The following is a 19,759-nucleotide window of genomic DNA, read 5'->3' as shown; positions in this document are numbered from 1 at the left end:
TGAGCAGTGAGAGACAGCAAACCTTAGAATCTTACATCTGACAGCTGAAGGAGGATCCATACGGTGCCACCTCCAAGCCTTGCGGGAAGTGAGATGTATGGTGTGTGAGTGTGTGTGCTTCCCTTCTTTCTTAAAGTCAACACAGAATAGGGAATTCAAAATTCCCGAAAATGGACTATTTTTATACAATTCGGCAGTGATTTGCAGTTCCCAGAGATAGTCACTGGTGATCCTACAGTTTGTGTCCTTCCAGGCCTTTCTCAACACATCTTTGACTTAGCTGATACCGTACTACACGTGCAAATTTTTTATAAACCCAGTGACATCTCTCATGTCATTCATCTTCACTGTCATGTACCACGCGGGGTGATGGGACCCGGAGAATTGACCCTTTGACCAAAACCTCACAGCTAATGAGGGGTCAAGACTCCTGCCCCACAGTGTAGTGTTTCACAACCTGTATCCCAGATCCTGAATTAATGCGTCTCATTTGCAACATATTTCTAAACTAATTCGACCTGGCGTGTGTGCTTTTTTTTTCCTAAGAACTGTCACTAAGGAAAAGAAAATATACAAGGATGGCCTTTTAATAAATAAAAACAGTTACAAAAATAAATACAGACAGCCAGGAAGCCAAAGTGGACATATTACGGTTAAAGTACATAATTACATGTAATATTGTGAAATGCTTTCTACCATCTCGTAAAATTGCGTGTTGTGGCTTAGCCCAGAATCCCCTGTAATCTTTTAAAAATAGTATCTAATAGGTCGATGGCATAAATGTTATAGCATAACTATCTTATGTGCCATAATGCAAACATTGCTACCTATTAACTCCGTCCGTCCAAGCATCTGGAAATATGGCCATTGCCTTCCCTGTTCCTCAATGCAAACGGATTTCTGAAAACTGCCAATAGCAAGGTTGATGTTTCCTTTCCTGAATGTCTATTTCATCTATCCAAGCATTTCAGCTTTGGGGTTCTTTCTTTGGGCTGCCGTGACGATCGATGTCCCTCTCTTCTCTCGTCCCCCTGCTCGATTCTCTCTGGACCTTGCCGGCCCCTCTTATTCCCTGGCACCCCCCTTTGTTTCCTGGAATTACCTTCAACAGGTGTCCTATGGGACTTTTGAGAAAGAACAACTTTTGTCACATTAATAAATGGTGGGGGAGTCATACACACGTCTTGTCTCCCTCTCCCCTCTTTGCCTTGTCCGGGAGCGTGGAAACTGAGAACACAGTCATGAATTAACCCTGATATCGTGGGCATCAGTATGCTGCCTATTGCTTCTTAATTCATTTAACAAATATTTCTTGGGCACTGATTAGAGTTCTGCTTGGCACTGGGGATACAGACATTTTTAAAGATTTCTTCAAGGTACTCAGAGTCTAGTTTAGCTGGTGGGGTGGGGGCTTGGGGGGGCAGATGTGGAACAAAACCTCACATTTTTTGGGGGAAAAAAAGTGTAGCAAATGAAACAATTCAATTCAACAAACCCTGAGCGCTCACCATGTGCCAGGCAGATGGCTGGGAGGCTAGGGCTGCGCCAGGCTTTGCTCCTCACAGACTCCCAGGCAGCTGGCAAATGGCAAAATCACCTGGCACATGTTAAGGGCTTCATGGCACAAAGAAAGACAGAAACGTCATAAGGGGCCATGGGACAGACAAGCAACTTGATCACATGAACACTTCTAACAAATCACTGGGCCTAGCGATGCGAGGAGAAAGTTTGCTTTTCTTGTATTTTATGCTGCTATTAGCCTACCAAGTGCCCTAGCTCCCAGACGGCAGGCTTCCTCACCTCGCCCCCAGCCAAGCCCTCAAGTGAAGCCCTGGCTGGCCTTGCAACCCTCCCTTGAGTCCCCCAGGCCTTCAACCAAATCCTCCACTAGGTGATAGGAGATTATCTGCTTAAAGTCATTCACACTAAGGTGAGACTGAGGCTTAATCCTTCCAAAGTGATTACTTTGACAAAAGATAGCTGGTTAACCCTAATGAACCGCTAACTGGCAGAGCATGGAGGGCCCCGGGAAGGGCCCCTCCTCCTTCTCCGCCCAGCCCACCAGCATGTCTTTCCCTTTCTATTTCCTCCCCAAGAGATAAAGGAAGAAGGGAACCTGGTGAACCCTGGACTGTCTCTTTGCACTCTTTCAAGGGGCAGGTGAGGTGGTATTTATGAGCCCAGCCTAGGAATGGGGAGACCCCGAGTAGGGCAGTTGTTCCTGACTTTGGCTTCCCTTTGGGTGCCATCCAGACCGATCAAATCAGGATTTCTGGGAATGGCAACACAAGCATTGGTGTTTCTTTTTTTTTAAAGTTCCTCAAAAAAAAAATAATAATAATAAAATAAAATAAATTAAAAAAAAAAGTTGCTCAGATGGCTCCAACGTGCAACCAAGTTGTCCTACTGAGCTAGAGTTGAGGAAATCAAATTCCCCAGAATCAGCGGCAATCCACTGACCTGGTCCACGTCCTCCCATTGGCAAGCAAGGTCTGTTCACCTCAAAAGAAGCATCATTCTATGCTGCAAATGCTGTCTCAAATAGAGTTCGGTTTGGGTAAACTGGTCACATACCAGTTGTGGGCATCTGGACCAGTCTGGAGCTAAGGTGCCCACAGAAATGTGGGCATCAGGACCAGTCTGGAGCTAAGGTGGTAGGGCACCTTTGTCATGCACCTGGTGGGACATGGCGCTTCGTAGGCAACCTAAATATGTTCTGCTTTATACCAGGTAAGCGTCAGTGGTCTGTGGGCTTGAAAACAAACTAGACACAGTCAAGTGCACACAGAGGTTAATCCTACATATTCTGTAAGGTTCTCAGGCTGTGGTGTGCTTCTAATTCCATATCCTCCTGCCTCTTTCTAAGAAATCGAGACTCTGAGTGCCCCCTGAGGGCATTAGGGTCTCTGAGAGATCAAAAGTGTTCTAGGCCACTTCCTTTTGGATTTATTCGTATCAAACTATGGAATAGATGTGTGTGCGTGTTGCATCAAAGTGCGCCAGTATACACACATGTGTATGCACGCGTGTACGTATCCATAACTTTCTTAGAAACGAAGTCTTGCAAATTATTTTTTTTTGCAAATTCTTATGCACTTTATGAATTCATCCAACAAAGAGGCATGGTTAAATCATAAATACAAATAAATTAACAGGACATTTCTGACTCGAATCTCATTTGCAGGTAATGTTAGAAGTCCTGATTTACAGTCCTCGTGAGTGCACCATCGGTCCCAGTGGCTGCACCTGGGTGGCTCTGAGCCCCCATATTTCTGCCACAGGCTTAGCAATGAGTAACTGCCGACAGGACCTGATCCCATTGAGCCTTCCCAGTACGGAATGTATTTTTAGACAATGTTGAACATTCTTTTCCCTTCTCAAACTTTCCCGGCTGCAGGTCACCAGCTCACCAGTAACTGCCGCATTCTCACTGTCTTTTTGCCGTCGACTTTCCCACCCAGTCCCACAAATAGTCACTGAGCCCCGGGCATAAGTCCAGCCTTTCCTAGAACCTGAGACTATAGAATGAGCAAAACTAGACCTCGAGGATCTTGACACATACAGTCCGGCCGGCTATAGACATGAAATAGTAAATAATCACGATCAATGAAGTCAACAGTATGAATGTGCAATGTGTAGTGACAGAGAACAAGAGTGTGAACAGGGGACCCAAACTCCAAAGATAGACAGTTATCACTGTCTTTGTGACCTCTTTTTTTTTTTTTTTTTTTTTTTTTTTGTTCAAATGTCCCGACTTGCAGCCATGTGAGAGCCAGCACAGGGCTTCCACGTCTTCGGTGCTGGAATTCCTTTTAAGTTTTAAGACAAGAGTTCCGTTACTGGTTGCATGAAACAGCGACTTTATTTCTGTCAAGATGCAGATTGTCCACCACACAGCCCCGAGGGCAAGGTTTGGGGAAATCTGTATCTGATCACTACTACGCACTCCCCTTGCTGGTGTTTGCTTTCATTCATTTCCTGGGTTTAGTGTTTTAAGGTTATGACACCTACCGGACGAAGCCAGCTTCTCTCTCGTACTTTCAGAGAGGGTAACACTGTCTTTTACATCAACATGTGGAACTCCAATCCGATCATCTTTTGTTTTGTCAAAGTTAGAGGCTCTTTTCTTGTTCCTGGATGTAAAAATCTTATTTTTTTCTGTCCCTGAATATAATAAGTGATATATGTACTTTTAAAAAATAATCTATCAAGTGCCTTTAATAATAGGAGTCCATTAATTCTGTTCAGGTGCCATTGAAAAGATGTTTATGCACGGTTATTCTAGACGAGCAATAGAGCAGTCGTCTGTAACTCCTACCCACATGCTCACTCCCCTGCGCAGGGTAACTTCCTTCTATAGCTTCGAGACTCCCACGTTCCCACAAAAGCACTTCCCTACCTGTCATTTAGTCTTCACGATTAAATAAAGAAAAAGCTAACTGTTTAAAAGAGGCTGGCCACTCTGGGTCTGTCTTTTCATGAAGTCATTCTTCTCTGAAGATCGACTAAATTATAGACTTAGCCAGAACAGTTTTTCCTCTCGTGAGGGCTTTGAGGCCTGTCTATTCTTACGACATTTCTGGTAACGTCTGCCTTGGAAGAAACTGTAAATAGTTTGTCAGGGTCCCTAAATACCCAGAACTCTATGTGGGGCCTTGGGGGGGGGGGGTGTTACCTTTCTTAGGCTAGACTTGAACTTGGGGAAACAGGCATATTTGGCACCAAATAGCTAATGTATGTGGGACAACCAGAACTAACTACGAAGAAAAAGGAGTGTGTGGATGATACCTGGTACAGCTCTGGGTACTCTCCTTCCTGGGATGGAGGAAGCCTGCTGAAAGCACACCTATTTTATTTGTGACCAAATTCCCAGGTGACTCAAGGGAAAAACACCATCTCTTTGGGGGTCACTGGCAATAGGTATGCACGTGCCAAATGCGACACATGGGCCAGCTTCCACTGGCAAGAGTCAGAGCTGCTACAACCTTGTCCTTCTGCCTATGACGTTGGCGCCTCTTGGAGACAGCATGGCCACCTGCCCCCCTCCAAAGTGGTGCGATGGCTTGTGTCTGCACCAGACCTTTTAGAAGAATCAGGTTGCAAAATAAGGGGGTGTTACTTCAAATAAGGGGGCTGCTGCTCTGCCTCTGCCTCAGCTCCTATCAAACAAAGACAGTCTGCAGTCTGTTACCTAATCAGGCACAAATTTCTAGACAATCTCTCCAACTCTCCGTTTCCTGCTAACGCAAAATATCTGCCTCATAGAATTGTGCTCATGAATGATTCCACAGGAATTAACCTGACCTAGGTCAGACCTTTGACAAATTACAGCTATTATAATGATTTTAAGTAGATGGTAATTGTGAGTTTAAAAATTAGAATATTTAAAAAAAAAAACAAGCTCACGTTAAACTCCAGGTCTCTTCAAAATATGAGAATTAAAATCAAATTGCAACTTTAAGAAAGTTACAACTTTTTATGAGATAAAAGATCTTTCTACAGTTTTTTTTTTCTTTTTTTTTTTCTTTTCTTTTTTTAGTTTTTTGAATGGACAGGTAGGATGTAATCCAAAGGGAATCCAAGATATTCCCTGGAATGATCAACAGGCACTTTAGAAACATGAGTCTTAATTGACCAGAGCATGGCTTTCTTTCGTCCAATTCCCCGCCACCCGCCCCCCAACGACATTTTGTAAGAAAAAACATGGGAAGGACAAACCAAGCCCAGTAAAAGGCATCTATCACTTTAAAAATGAATGTATAATGCACAGTTGCATAGAAACCACATCCTTTGGAGCCATATGTGATTTTTTTTTTTTATTGCAGTCAGAGCTGTTGCCACAGGATAAAAATTTAGTTGTCTACTTGCTTCTTTTAAGTAACACAAGTCAAGAAATTGTTCCAGGCACAGCTTCCCTTTTTTTCAGCTCTTACTCCTACCTCCCTGAAAAATGTATCTCTCAATTTCATCAGAACAAACACCCTCAGAGCTCTAAGTGGAGAAAATAATGATTATGTGTTGCTAAGTACTATTTAGTAACAAAGGCTTGGGCCACAGGAATGGTGACATCACCCGCAGAAAGAGGAACATTTACACTTTTGAAAGAGATTCTTTTCCAACGTGATGGGTCACCAACCAGGGGAACAAAGCCAAATAAGGCAGGAGCAGAGGACGCCGGGCCCTGGACGAGGCATCATTAACGTCCGATTCTGGAGTCATGCCCCAGGCCTACGTGGTCTTTCTATGCTCCCCTCCTGATTCTAGTTCCTTCAGCAGATGTGTGCCATTCTTACTGTAGAAAACCTGCTGCTCTCCTACTTTAATATATTTGCTTCTTGGCTAGTCTGTCCACCTGTAGTAAGCAGCAGGTCAGGAAGTGGCTTCCTGTTTCACGAGCGTTCTCTAAACATTCACACATCGAAGATACCCATGCGTTTACACACGCGTGAGCTTGGAAACCACACACCAGCTTACATTTTGCACTAATCCAGTGATACAGTGAGTCATCATACCCACATGTCTGTGTGATACAATGGACTCTATCACTTAAATAGCACATAAGTCATCTCTACCCTTCCACATTTCCCAAATACCAGTAACATAATGATGGTCTATTTGGGCGCTGTAAGGAACACTCAAAAGTCATCTTGTGGCTCCTACAACAGTACTGTGTCTGCTAGCCTTGGGGAAATTACGATTGTGTTCCTCCCCACCCACCCATGGTCATCCTTCTAGCTACGCCCAGTCCAAAGCAACTGGTAGAGTTTATTTATTTATTTTCCATGGTCAGCCCTCAACTCAAATCAGAAATAGAAATAGCCATACTAGTTGTCATTAACTTCTCAAATATATGGGATGCCATTTGTTCTTGTCCTTAATAGCTATTAGGTTTGTTTAAATAGTAATGATAATAATAGTAGTAGTAGTAGTAATAATAATAATAAGAAGAAGGAGGAGGAGGAGGAGGAGGAGGAGAGGAGAGAGGAAGAAGAGAGAAGAGAGGAGAAGAAGAGAAGAAGAGAAGAAGAAGAAAAGAAGAAGACAGAAGAAGGCAAGAGAGAAGAAGACAAGAGACAGCAAAAGAAGGAGAATCAGAAGTAATAGGAAGCAGACGAGAAGAAGAAGAATGAAGAAGGAAGCGCGAAAGCAGTAAACAGACCCGATCCGCCGCCCCTCCCGACTCCAAGAACTAAAATAAGATACTCTATATTCCCTTCCCAAATCACACTCAATCTCCCAACTCCCCTCACCCCAAACAAAGTTGTATCTATTTAATTCTGGGATTTAAAAGGTAATAATTGGATAGTTTAGATCTCTTCGGATAATCCAAATAAATCAGAGGAAATTTATAATTATTCTGAAAATGGAGTGTAAGTAACAGTTACTTATAATAGGAAGAGGTTGATGCTGTAAGGGTCCCTAATATCACCAGAGCTAGGACTTGAGAAGAATAAACAAGAGAGCATCTGTTGTCTCCAGAGACTGGGAAACAGCCTTTTCTCTAGTCTTATCTGCTTCATATTCATACAGAAACTAATGTGCTTGATGACCCCATTACCAGACGTCAGGGTACTGATTTTCAATGGTTGTGATAAAGTCAGTTATTCCACAGCAATTTTGCTGAAAAATCTTCAGTTGACTAAATCAAATAATATTTAAGCCCTTTTCATTTTTATCAAGCCTGCAGCTTCAATAAAAATGAAAAGATAAGAAAATAAGGTTAACCTCTGAAGATAAACTCGGTTTACTTGAAATTCATCAAACTATAATAATTTTTCACCTAAGCAAACTTTTGACTTATGTAGTAATTTCTGCTTCTCTTCAAACAACAGTTTTTTCTCCAGGCTGTGTTAAACACAGAATGCACGGGTCATTCATTGCACCCACTCCCACAGTACATACATGTGCCTGTCCTTGCAAATATTTGTTCACAGTGTACAACTCCTTGTCTTGGCCCTTTGTCAACCTCAGCCCCTTAGCTTCGGCTCCCACTACCCTCTGAGACCTGCACTTTTCCTTTCTGCTTCTCAGATATGCCAAATTCATTCCTGCCTCTGCTGCACTTGCAAATCACTCCCCCAGCGCCACTCTTCCCAGGGCCCTCTGCATGGCACACTCAAACTTGTCATCATCGTTCATGTCTCAGCTTCAAATGTTTTTTTCCCATTCAGGGACACCTGGGTGGCTCAGTGGTTGGCCATCTGCCTTTGGCTCAGGTCGTGATCCCGGGGTCCTGGGATCGAGTCCCGCATTGGGCTCCCTGCATGGAGCCTGCTTCTCCCTCTGCCTGTCTCTGCTCCTCTCTCTCTTTCTCTGTATCTCTCATGAATAAATAAAATAAAATCCTAAATAAATAAAGAAATACTTAAAGACACACACATACTCACATACACACACACTTTCCCTTTCAGAGAGGCCACCTCGGGAGGCCAGGTAGGTAAAGAAGCAGCCCTTCTCTGTTTCTCTATCTTTCTTCTTTGCTGAATTGTCTTCCTGCTGCTGGCATCATCTGAAATTCTCTTTTTAAAAATTGACTTGTTTATTGGCTTGTTCATTGCTTTTTCCCACTAGACTAAAGTGAAGCTCCTTCAGGGTAGAAACTTGGTCTTGGTCACTCTTTTCCTAGCACCTAGATGAATGCTTAATGCATACTGCTTGATATATGAATACACGAGTAGATGCACTTCAACCTGCAAAGAAGTTTCTCACAAGAATTAAAATCCTCTCTCTTCACATAACCCACTTTCTGCGAAGAGTCACAAAGGCAGAGTCACCAAATACTGGCAGGACCATAGGATCCGTAGGATAAGGGGGAAAAAAAGTGACTCAATGTTAAATTCATGTAATATTAAAAGGCTTTTCCAGGTCTTTGAAAATGTTCTGAAATCTTTTGAAAATGTTTTATCCCAATGTGTTTCCACTTGATGAAAACTTTGATAATTCAACCTTAATGCCGCCTCCCCCAGGGAGCCTTGTGCCATCACTGCATCAAGAAGCATAATTCTCCTTCTCTTATGGTCCCTTTCACTATTTCTTATATTCTACATATGAGTGGGGGAAACTGAATGGGGAAAAATTAGAGAGAAAGACAAACCATGAGAGACTCCTAACTCTGGAAAATAACAAAGGGTTGCAGAAGGGGAGGTGGGTGGGGGGATGGGGTGACTGGGTGACCAGCATTAAGGAGGGCACATGATGAGATGTTATACTATATGTTGGCAGATTGAAATTAAATAAAATATTTAACAAATTCAGGCTTATAGATCCATATATTGTTACGAAACTGAATTATGTTATGGTTATCTATATTTTAATGATCGACACTTATGTTATTAAACCTCTTTTCTTTCCTAACTTGCTTTGATTACTACTCTGATGTGAAAGTCTTTAAAAGATACTTACTGCAAATATTAAATTCTACCTCCCAAAACTCCAAAACAAACAAACAAAAAATAGTCTCTTTAAAGAGGTGGACTATTTATAAAAGTGATTTATAGTCACTACTTTAAAGAGAATATTTTTACATGTTTAAGATAATATTATCACACTTAACAAATGTGACAATTCTCCAATATCAGCTAATATAAAATCCACTTACAAATCAAATTTAAATAAAATTTTCTAAAAAAGAAAAATAACTCTCAAGTATTTCAATGTCTCAGGTGATACCTTACATTTTTCATAGTGGCTGAAAATCCACGTCTTTTGAGATTTTCCCTTCTAGAGTGTGAGATTTCCAAGGGGTCATGCCATATAATCTATAAGTGTCTAACAGTATCTACACCAAAGTTTTGCCTACCTTGCTTCTCATTGTAAGTACTAGAGGCAAGTATATTAATGATAAAGATCCAGACACACCAGGATTGGTTTTTTGACCATTATCAAACTAACTCTCTCTGAACCTTTCTTTTTTTTTTCTTTCTTAAATCTGTAAAATAGTAATAATGGTACTTATTTCACAAAGTTAGTGAAGGTGTTTAATTCATTAATTATGTGAAGCACCTAATATATACAATGGTATTTTAAAACTGGCACTAAAACCTGGTAGTAAAAATGATATGCAATGGTACTAAAAACCAGTACTAAAAAATGTGATAGTAGGGGTGCCCGGGTGGCTCAGTTGTGTATCTGCCTTTGGCTCAAGTCATAGTCTTGGAGTCCTAGGATCAAGCCCCAGGTTGAGCTCCCTGCTCAGAGGAAAAGTCAGCTTCTCCCTCTGCCTCCCCCCTCACTCGTGTTCTCTTGCTCACTTGCTCGCTTGCTCACTGTCTCTCCCAAATAAATAAATAATAATTAAAAAATGTAACAGTAAATCTATTATTATTAACATTATCACGATCATCATCATCATCACCATCATCATTACCATCCTTTAAGACCTAATAATCTCAAGAACCAAGTCCTATATTTATAGTTTTAACTTGGTATGTTGGATACAACATGAAACAACTCCAAACAGTTTTCCTGGAATAGCTTTAAAATCTATTTCAAGATGAAAAATAGAACCAGGAAATAATTACAAAACAATATGTGAACTATATGCATAGCCATGAGGCCAGCACAGGCAGATGGTTAATCAGGAAAGAATTCTGGAAGGAGATTGCTCTTCCATCTGGCTTGAGGGAAGCAATGAACCCTAACTGGCAAGGAAGGGTGGGCACATGTTTTTTCTTGGTGGTGAGGGCAAAGGCAGGACAAGTGCAAAGGCAGTGGGGCAGCAATGCAGAGCAATTGCCCCCAGGATTCTAAGAGATTAGGGGCACCCACTGTGAACCCATCCCTTTTTAGCTCAGTGGTGGAAGAGAGCCAATACACACAAAAAAGAGAACTTCTCGGTCTATTTGTTGTCTCCAGGGACCATTTCTTTTGTTTCAGTTCCTTTCACTCATGTTAACAGAAGTATCCCACCTGACAATTGTGTGGCAGCTTAGGCCATTACCATAACCATGGCCTCCTCCACAAGACCTTGGGAGATAGCTGTTATTTTTGTCATGTTTGTGTTATTTGTACAGGAGGCTCAGAACTGTTGAGGCCTTGTGCTTACTCATCATTTGAGTACCTAGTATGTTCTTTGCATTTTTCTAGACACTGAGGATGTAACACGAACAAAACAGACCAGATCCTGCCTTCACGGAGCTTACATGTTAGTGGGAGGAACAAACAATAAATAATTAAAGAAAGATAAACATTTTATGTAGCTTTAAGTGGTTATCAAGAAAATGAAAATGAGATAAAAGGATAGAGAGTGACTGGGTTGGGGAAACTAATAATAATGTGTAGTTGGTCATGGAAGACATCCTTTGGGAGGAACGTTCAAACGTCTAAAGAAAGGAGGGTTGTGCCACAGTAATGTGTGGGAAGAACATGCCAGGAAAAGAGAGGGAAGAGCATTTGCAAAGTCCTGGAGTCAGGAATGAGTTAGGATGCCCCAGGGCAAAATAAGGAGCGGAGCCAGAGCATAGTGAATGAAGGGATGAGAGGAAGGATATGTGAGGGCAGAAACCTAGGTAGAGGAGAAGATATATAAGCAGTAGAAGGGGAATTTGGATTTTTTCATAAATTTTTAAAAAGATTTTATTTATTTATACATGAGACACACACACACATAGAGAGAGAGAGAGAGAGAGAGACACAAACAGAGTGAGAAGCAGGCTCCATGCAAGGAGCCTGATGTGGGACTTGATCTAGGACTCCAGGACCATGCCCTGGGCTGAAGGCAGGTGCTAAACCACTGAGCCACCCAGGGATCCCCCATGATTTTTTCATAATTAACATAGGAAGCCATTGAAGAATTGTGGGCAGGGAGTCACATGATTTGATTTCTATTTTAAAAGGTCCTGCTTGCAGGGATGCAAGAGTAGAGAAGGAGAAATTTCTTAATAGGGCTGCAACGGGAACAGAGATGTCCAGAACAGAGATGATAGAGTCTTATACTGAGCTCAAGATGGCGTGAGGGGTGAACTTGGGCAATATTGGGATATATTTTGGAAACAGAATGGACAGACTTGCTGATACGTAGGGTATAGGTGAGAGAAAGAAAGAAATTAGTGATGCTTTTGACCTAGATCACTGGGTGTAAGGTGATTTAAGAATAAAAGTATCAAAGAAGACCGGGCATGCAGCAGAGAGAAGGGTAGGCAGTGAGGGCCTTTCTTCTGGACATGTTAACTTCAAGAGGCCGGTTAACATCTGAGATTGAGTAATCACTTTGAGATAGGAGTCCAAAAGTTGGCAAAGAGTTAAGGAGGTACAATTTTTTTTTTTAACTTACAGTTATAGGGCTAGATATCTGGAGAGGGAAGAGGAGCAACCATCCAAGATTCACAGTCAGTAAGTGACAGAATGGAAACTGAAAATGAATCTTGACGCTGACCCACTTTCTCTTCCTACCACAAATACCAGGATGCATTCATCATTATGAGTACTGGAGTAGAATATGGAGGAGTGCTGGTGGCAGGAACCTTCTAGAATCACTTATAGAAAAGGGTGAGAATTTGCCCAGTGCTTACGGACTATACAAATTCATGATTGCTTCTTTCCTTACCTATTTTTCTATAAATGTGGTGATAACGTGCACATTTAACTTTTAAAAACCACTTAGTCTCCATGGCTTGGAAAACAATGAAAAGCCGGTCAATTAAAAACATTAAATTAAACCGATAAGAATGCAAAGGGGGAAAACAATTCCCAACCTGGAAACAAATAGAAACAAATGAACCTAATTGTATTTCAAATGAATACTATGATAACCCCACATGGAAAGAAAGAAGAAGGAGGGATGGAGGGAAGGGGGAGGGAAGGAAGAGAGGAATCATCCTAGTAACCCACAAACGCAGTATTTGGTGGGCTATGGCTGTGTGGGGGAAGAAGTGCATGCAGACCCGAATTCTTTGTCAATAGGTTTGTTTATTGCAGTGTTTAGGTAAAGTAATTCAGAAATCATTTTAGATGTTTTATAGAAATGAGTAAACATGTTGATGTTAAGATCCAAGGCTGCCACCGTGGAAGAAGGAGCACACAAACATTGCACAGGTGAAGGCAAGGAAGACCCTTCTGGGAAATGGGTTAGAACTGGAGATATCAGATGAACTCATAATGTCCAAAATATACCTGTATGGATATCAGAGTTTCTATGAACGCATGCGTATGCATTTGGGATATGCATACTTATATGTTTGTGTCTGCATACGTGTATTTTGCACTACTATATTCTTGCCAAAAGGGTCAACAAACCCAAACACTCCAGGAGCTGTGAGTATACCTCATCCGGATCTTGGCCTCTCCTGCCATTCCCCATTACAAGAAATGAGAAGTGGGGCACCTGGGTGGCTAAGTTGGCTAAGTGCGGACTCTTGATTGTAGCTCAGGTCATGATCTTAGGGGTGGTGGGATCAATCCCTGTATCTGGCTCTGCGCTTAGCAGGGAATCTGCTTGAGATTCTCTACGTCTCCCTCTGCCCCTCCCCTTTATTTATTTATTTATTTATTTATTTATTTATTTATATCTAAATAAATCTAAAAAAAATTAAAAAGAAACAAAAACAAAGAAAAAGAGAGAGGAAGAAAAAAGAAAGAAGAAAGAAAGAAAGAAAGAAAGAAAGAAAGAAAGAAAGAAAGAAAAAAGAAAGAAGAAAAGAAAAAAAGAAAGAAGAATGGACTGATTCTGGGGTTGGGATGGGATAGGTACCAGCTTAGCCTTGAGCATCTTCTATGCCATAGAGTGTTCCCAAACACGAGGGAGGCATGCCATATGGACATAGAAGCCAGAATAAAGGGGCTTCCTTTGTTAAATGTGGACAATCTGAGCACCATAATAATTAAGGCAGTAAGGAATTCTAAACCAGTGGAAAGACAGAAATTCACAACTTAATATCAGTAACAGAGATACATATTAGTAATTGAAGCAGGAGAGAAGGGAGTTCTCTTGCTTACGAGGATGCGAGAGACTCTCTGAACTGTGCAGGGAGTACTGGCAGTGGAGAACCACGAGTGTGTAACTCTAATGCCTTACAATGAAGACTACATCAGATGAGAACATCGATTTGTATGAAACCCAAAGGGAAATTTTCCTGAGGAATTGTCATTATAAAATGGAGAAATGAGGCGACACTTTGGCGTGGCGACCAAAAGTAACATTGCTCATGGGGCATAGATGAGCGTCCTGTGGCTCTCGGTATGACAGCATGGGAGGAGACCTAGCCTATGCAGTATTCTAGCAAAACATGCATAACCACAATCTAATCATGAGGAAATGTCAGACAAATATAAAAATGAGGAACACTCAGTGGAAAAAAAAGAGAAGAAGAAGAGTTGGTGGATAGACTTTAAGGTTTTCCATTTTATAACAAAGAAATGATGTGAAAATGTTCCAGATTAAGGGAGGCTAAAGAGACATGGCAACTAAATGTAACACACACGACTCTGAACTGGATCCTTTCCTGGAGGGGAAAGTATTATAAAAGGTATTATTAGATAAATAGCAAAATTGGAATATGGGTAAACATTAGATAAACCTATTGCATCGATGCAAATTTGTGAAGTAGATCATTGTAATCATTACATAAGAGACTACCTCTATTTTTAGCAACTACCAGCTGAAGTCAAGGGTTTTTTATAACTTACCCTCAAGAGTTCAGAAGAGAAAATGGAGACAGAAAGAGAGAGAGAGAAAGAATAAGAGCAAATTATAAAGCAAATGGAGTAAAATATTAAGATTAGGCAAATCTGGGTAAGGGTATACAGACATTCACTGTGCTATTTTTATTTTTACAACTCTTTTGAGCTTTGAATTATTTCTTAATAAAAAATTTTAAGTAACTGAAGTATAATAAGCATTTCCAGCGAGCATCTAAGAAACTCCAATGGCATTAGATATGATTTTTACTCAAAAGGCAGCCTAATTGCCTAGAGAATGTCCCTGCCTCTCCTCTAATTCAGATCTGTTCACCAACACAGGAAAAGCATAAAAGCATTCGGCCTCGATTTTTTTCTTATGCAAAGTGAAAATAAATCAAACTGAGGCATGCTTTGGAAAAAAAATGCGGCTAATTTTACTTTTACTTTTTTCAGAATCAGAACTGTGGTGATTTTTTTCACGATCATATTTGTGTTTGTTTCCAAAGTGAAAAGATTTTTGAGACCGTGATAACCACTAACTATTGAAAAAACTGGGAAGTGACAATGAAATATCTGTAAAGTAGAATAATAATGAGCTGTGACATTTTTAATTAGTTCATGGAGTAAAACCAGTAGGCTCACTTCATTTCTGATTTGTTTTCCATAGTTCCAATACAAATTAATGGCTTTGAGGACATTTTTCTTTCAATTTGGACATAAAACTACAAATTTGCTATTTTCCTTAGTAATACTGAAAAGTTAAGACCCATTTTTGTACACGTATAAAATGGTGAACAGGCCAAGCTGGAAAGTATTTAGAAAACATCAAATCTAAGTGCCTAGTTTTAGTTTGTATAAAATGAAACAAATCGGGGATGTTAGGGAAGCAATATTGGAAACGATCAAACACCAAATAATTTACATTTTAAAGTTTTTGAAAATTAAAGTTAATTTTCAAACACCAAATAATTTACATTTTAAAGATGTAAAAATTAAAGTTTTTATTTTCTAGAGTCCTTGTGTACATCGCACTGCATAAAATGTATCTTTTTAAAAAAAATATTTTTATTTATTCATGAGAGACACGGTGGGGGGGGGCGGGCAGAGACACAGGGGAAGAAGCAGGCTCCATTGCAGGAGCCTGATGTGGGACTTGATCCCGGGACTCCATTATCATGCCCTAGGCCAACCGCTGAGCCACCCAGGGATCCCCAAAATGTATCTTTTTAAATGGAAATATTCATAAATGTAAACGAACTTGCCTTTATTCTTTATATTTGCAGAAATTATTCCTTGTATGTGAATGAGACACATATTCTCTCTTACGGAGCACCTAGGCTTCCAAAGCACATATTTTTGTGTACACAATAATTTTCCCATGTAACACATATTTTGATTAATAGAATAAATATGAATATGTTACATATGGCACTTATTTGAAAGTCACGTCCACTGAAAATGAACGGAAAATCAGTGGTTGTAAGTGGACACAAATTTGCGTTTACAAAGTTGGAAGAGGCACATTATCCAGATTGAGAGGATTTTTGTTTCTGAATTCAAAACACACCATTCCTCTTAGTCTACACCAAATCATAATCTTTCTTTTGAGCCACGAACTCTGATCTACTCTTGCCAATGAGACAATGGCCGAAAGAAGGGAAAAACCAAACAAACAAGTGTTCCAATGTTCTAAAAGTTCTTTGGGAAGTCCAGTTATTGATGTTAAGAGCAAACAGCATCATGGTTTCGTGGCGAATTTATTACTTGAGAAGTAATGCATTTGCCAAGGTGGACTAGAGCCCTCAAGCAGCAGGCCTTTCTCCTGCACAGGTGGGCAGCTGTAGAGAGTTCACACTGCAGGAGGGGGAAGACACCCACTAAACTGTGAGATTTGTTGGATCAACCCTGGAATTCAACAATCCGATGGCTACCCAGCAAGACCACGCACACATCACACAGGCCACCGTGTCTTATTAAGACAGATATAAAATTTTACGATGCTATACAGCAGTCATCCGTTTCAACTTCTATTAGATTCAGTGAAAATTTATGTCTTTGTGTGTCCCATGAATGTAGTCTTAATGAAACAGTAAAAAATATATATATATACGTCTCTAGTTGAGAAGTAACAATTTATGTATGCCAGCAATAAATTATTTACAATATTGTGTCTAATTTCACTTCAAAAATTGGGATTTGGGGCAGATTCTGAAACGCTTGTTCTTATTACACTATGCGACATAAAACCACAAGCAATGCATCTTGCTATTGTCCCAATAATGGTAAGATAGTCCCCATTCCATGTCTCATGGAAGGTCAGCCGGGTAGCTCTAATTCTTTTTCTGCAAATATGATTTTGTCATAGAACGAATTCTAAACTTATTTTCCACAATCTAGAACTAGGCTGTTCGTTCAGATTTTAATGGTTCACAAGAACGACGACCACAACAGCAACACAACCACCTTACCAGCAAGATAGGGTTTTCTCTACTTCTACGGCCTTCATTTGCCACTCGGAATTACAGTGTTGATCAAATTTAGATTGTAAGTTCCTTGGGCTATGTTTTTTTCTCAGTTGTTACCAGTTATTCAGTGTAACACCACACTGTATGACAAACACACAACACCTGATAGCTTATGATATCAAAATATTATCAAAATATCTCATACTTAAAATTCTGGACATTTAAAAGTCCTTTTTTTTTTTTTTTTTTTTTTTAGAGCGAAGCATTATAAGCGGTGTTGAAAAGAACCATAATCAAGTTCTGGTGAAGTAGCTGTGTTTAATCAGTGTGATACATAAAGATGAACATACAATTTTAATGGATTTCTCACAACTGTCAACTTAATTTTACTTAATTTTAAAATTTTGATCTAGTTAAGAATATTAAACTTGAGTCAACAGTTCATTTCCTAAATTTGTAACACTGACAATCTGTTTTCATTCTCTCTGTAATCAAAAGACAGCAACTTCTATCACAGTGCATTGCATGAAAATAATTTTTTAAAAACATCCTATTCTCTAGGTAATGTAATAGAACCAATGTGATAGCGTTGTTTACCCAAATTGATTAAAATTAAATCCATTAATTTATGGAACAGTGCAGACTTTCTTTTTCGGAAGCCATGTGATTATTCTAATTAAAGCAAACCAAATTAAGTAATCATTCAAATATATTATTTTCTTAAAAGAAGATTCAAAAATACTGTATGAGAATTACAATTATATTAAATAGTTAATATTTATATACATTATTCTAGCTTGGCAAAAATTTAAAAAAATCTGCTGGATTTAGATTACTTTAGAATTGCCTAATGAAATTAGTTTCAGCTTGATTTGATTCCCAATTATGAATCCAAATGGTCTTTTAGTTCTCGTCCCATTTTGGGGCATCATAACTGCAAATTAATCTTAAACATAAATTTCTAAAACTTGAGTTACTTACCTTATTTACATTTTAAAAGACTATCTACACTACAAATAGCTTTTTCTAAAGTATTTAAATTTCATCATCATATGATATGAAAAATAATACTGAAATGTCACAGTTTAATACTATATATTTTCACAGTGGGTAGAAACAAATTCAAGAATATCTTTTTCCTGGAAAATGTCCAACTAGTAATATGCAAAACAAACAAACAAATATATGTAGGATAACTTACAGATGTTAGGAATTTACTAGAGCTAGGGGAAGAAAAAACTCTCAAAATTTAAATTAATACAAAAGTTCTGTCAGCATTAAATTGTGTACAAAATTTGAAAAAAAAAGTGAAATATTTTTCCTTTTCAGTTAAAATAATTTGGAGATCAATAAGAACTTTAAAATTTTCCAGCTTTTTAAAAGGTTGTACGTGAAGTTGAAACTGTAAACGTACTAAACGTTGTCATTTAAAATATTGAGTACTCGCTTTAAAATTATGAAATTTCTTTAATCTATTTTGTAATTCAGCCCACACTGAAATCGTTGTTTCATGAACAGTGATCCAAATAATTAAATGAAAAATAGCAAAACTTTCTTCTTACCTCAGTGTCTTTTTTTCAGTTGCTTGTTAAGCTGCTTAAATAGTTGAGTTAACCAGCATCTCAAAGGGCTCTGACTCCCCTCAGCTTTTTTTAGTCAGTTTTTTTTTTCTCTGCAAAAGGACGGTCTACCAAAAGAGGAAGTTGTGAAACACCAGTCATTTTGCTTTATAAATTCTATGCAGGATGAAAAATTCTTCACAAACCTTACCTTTGGAACCATGGTGACAGGCTATAATTTGTGTGCGTATACATGTGCAATTAATTAACATATACGCAAATTTATATGTGTAAGCGAGTTTTCAGAAAGTTCTTGAAATCTATACATTATTATGTAATGCTCATTTACATAAGGAAACATCTCCTCTGTGGCCAAAAGATAATCATAGGAAAACAAAATACCGCTCTTTGCAGACAAAACCCGTCAAGCTCATACGTGAGGACTAAACTTGCTTTTATAAGGTTAATAAATTTAAACTCTTTGAAGTATGACCTAAATGCTAATCTGACTACAGACATATTGTAAAAAGAAAAAAAAAAAAAAAAAAACTTCAGTAAACGGGCATTTTCCTGGAATCTGAGTAGTGGTTTTTTACCTACAAGCCTTAAACTTCCTTTCTCATGAATAGCTGCCTGTTACATATAGATAAAGCATTGCAAAACTGAAACTGTTGCTTATCCATAAGCTCTGCTCTCTCAACTTCAGCCACAAGAATGCAAAACAGGTGCAGGTCCTGCACTGCTGAACACAAATGGTTAAGTTTCTAACAGGTTGGAGCCCTGATGGAAAATAGTTATGGGACAGTAGGGACGATGGTAGAAAAGGGACAGAAAAGCAGTTGATCAAAGCCAACACTACCTCCAACCCCAAATAGAAGGAAACACTCATATATATATATACTTCTCCCAGGTTACTGAATAGTAGAAGCAAATGAACAGCTGCAATTTGCATGTGGCAGGCCCTCCCACCCGGCCTTGCTGTTGGGGAAGGGAAGGGGGAGGGTGGTTTGCAAGAATAACAGTAATTATGCAAACCTCCACGCGCTGCAAGAACCACTTTCTGGACTTTGAAACTATCATGTTCCCAGGGTATCACACTCTGCTTTTTTACTTAACCAT

The 19,759-nt window shown here is 39.5% G+C and overlaps 1 protein-coding gene across 7 annotated transcripts in view; it reads right to left on the bottom strand.

The window, feature by feature from the left end:
* Positions 1 to 19,759, bottom strand: part of MBNL1 (muscleblind like splicing regulator 1) — a 276,932-nt gene that overhangs the window by 184,338 nt on the left and 72,835 nt on the right. For 6 of the 7 annotated variants that reach the window (XM_049099964.1, XM_049099963.1, XM_049099984.1 and 3 more), the window contains one exon: positions 18,644 to 18,768. The gene's annotated coding sequence lies outside the window, so the exon portion shown is untranslated. Of the gene's footprint in view, positions 1 to 18,643; positions 18,769 to 19,759 lie in introns of those variants that run through there. The other variant, XM_049099997.1, reaches the window with a different exon arrangement.

This window comes from Canis lupus, chromosome 23 (genome assembly GCF_003254725.2).
Source record: "Canis lupus dingo isolate Sandy chromosome 23, ASM325472v2, whole genome shotgun sequence".
Classification (NCBI taxonomy): Eukaryota; Metazoa; Chordata; class Mammalia; order Carnivora; family Canidae; genus Canis; species Canis lupus.
The sequence above is the reverse complement of the archived record's forward strand: the minus strand, read 5'-3'. Positions and strand labels throughout refer to the sequence as shown.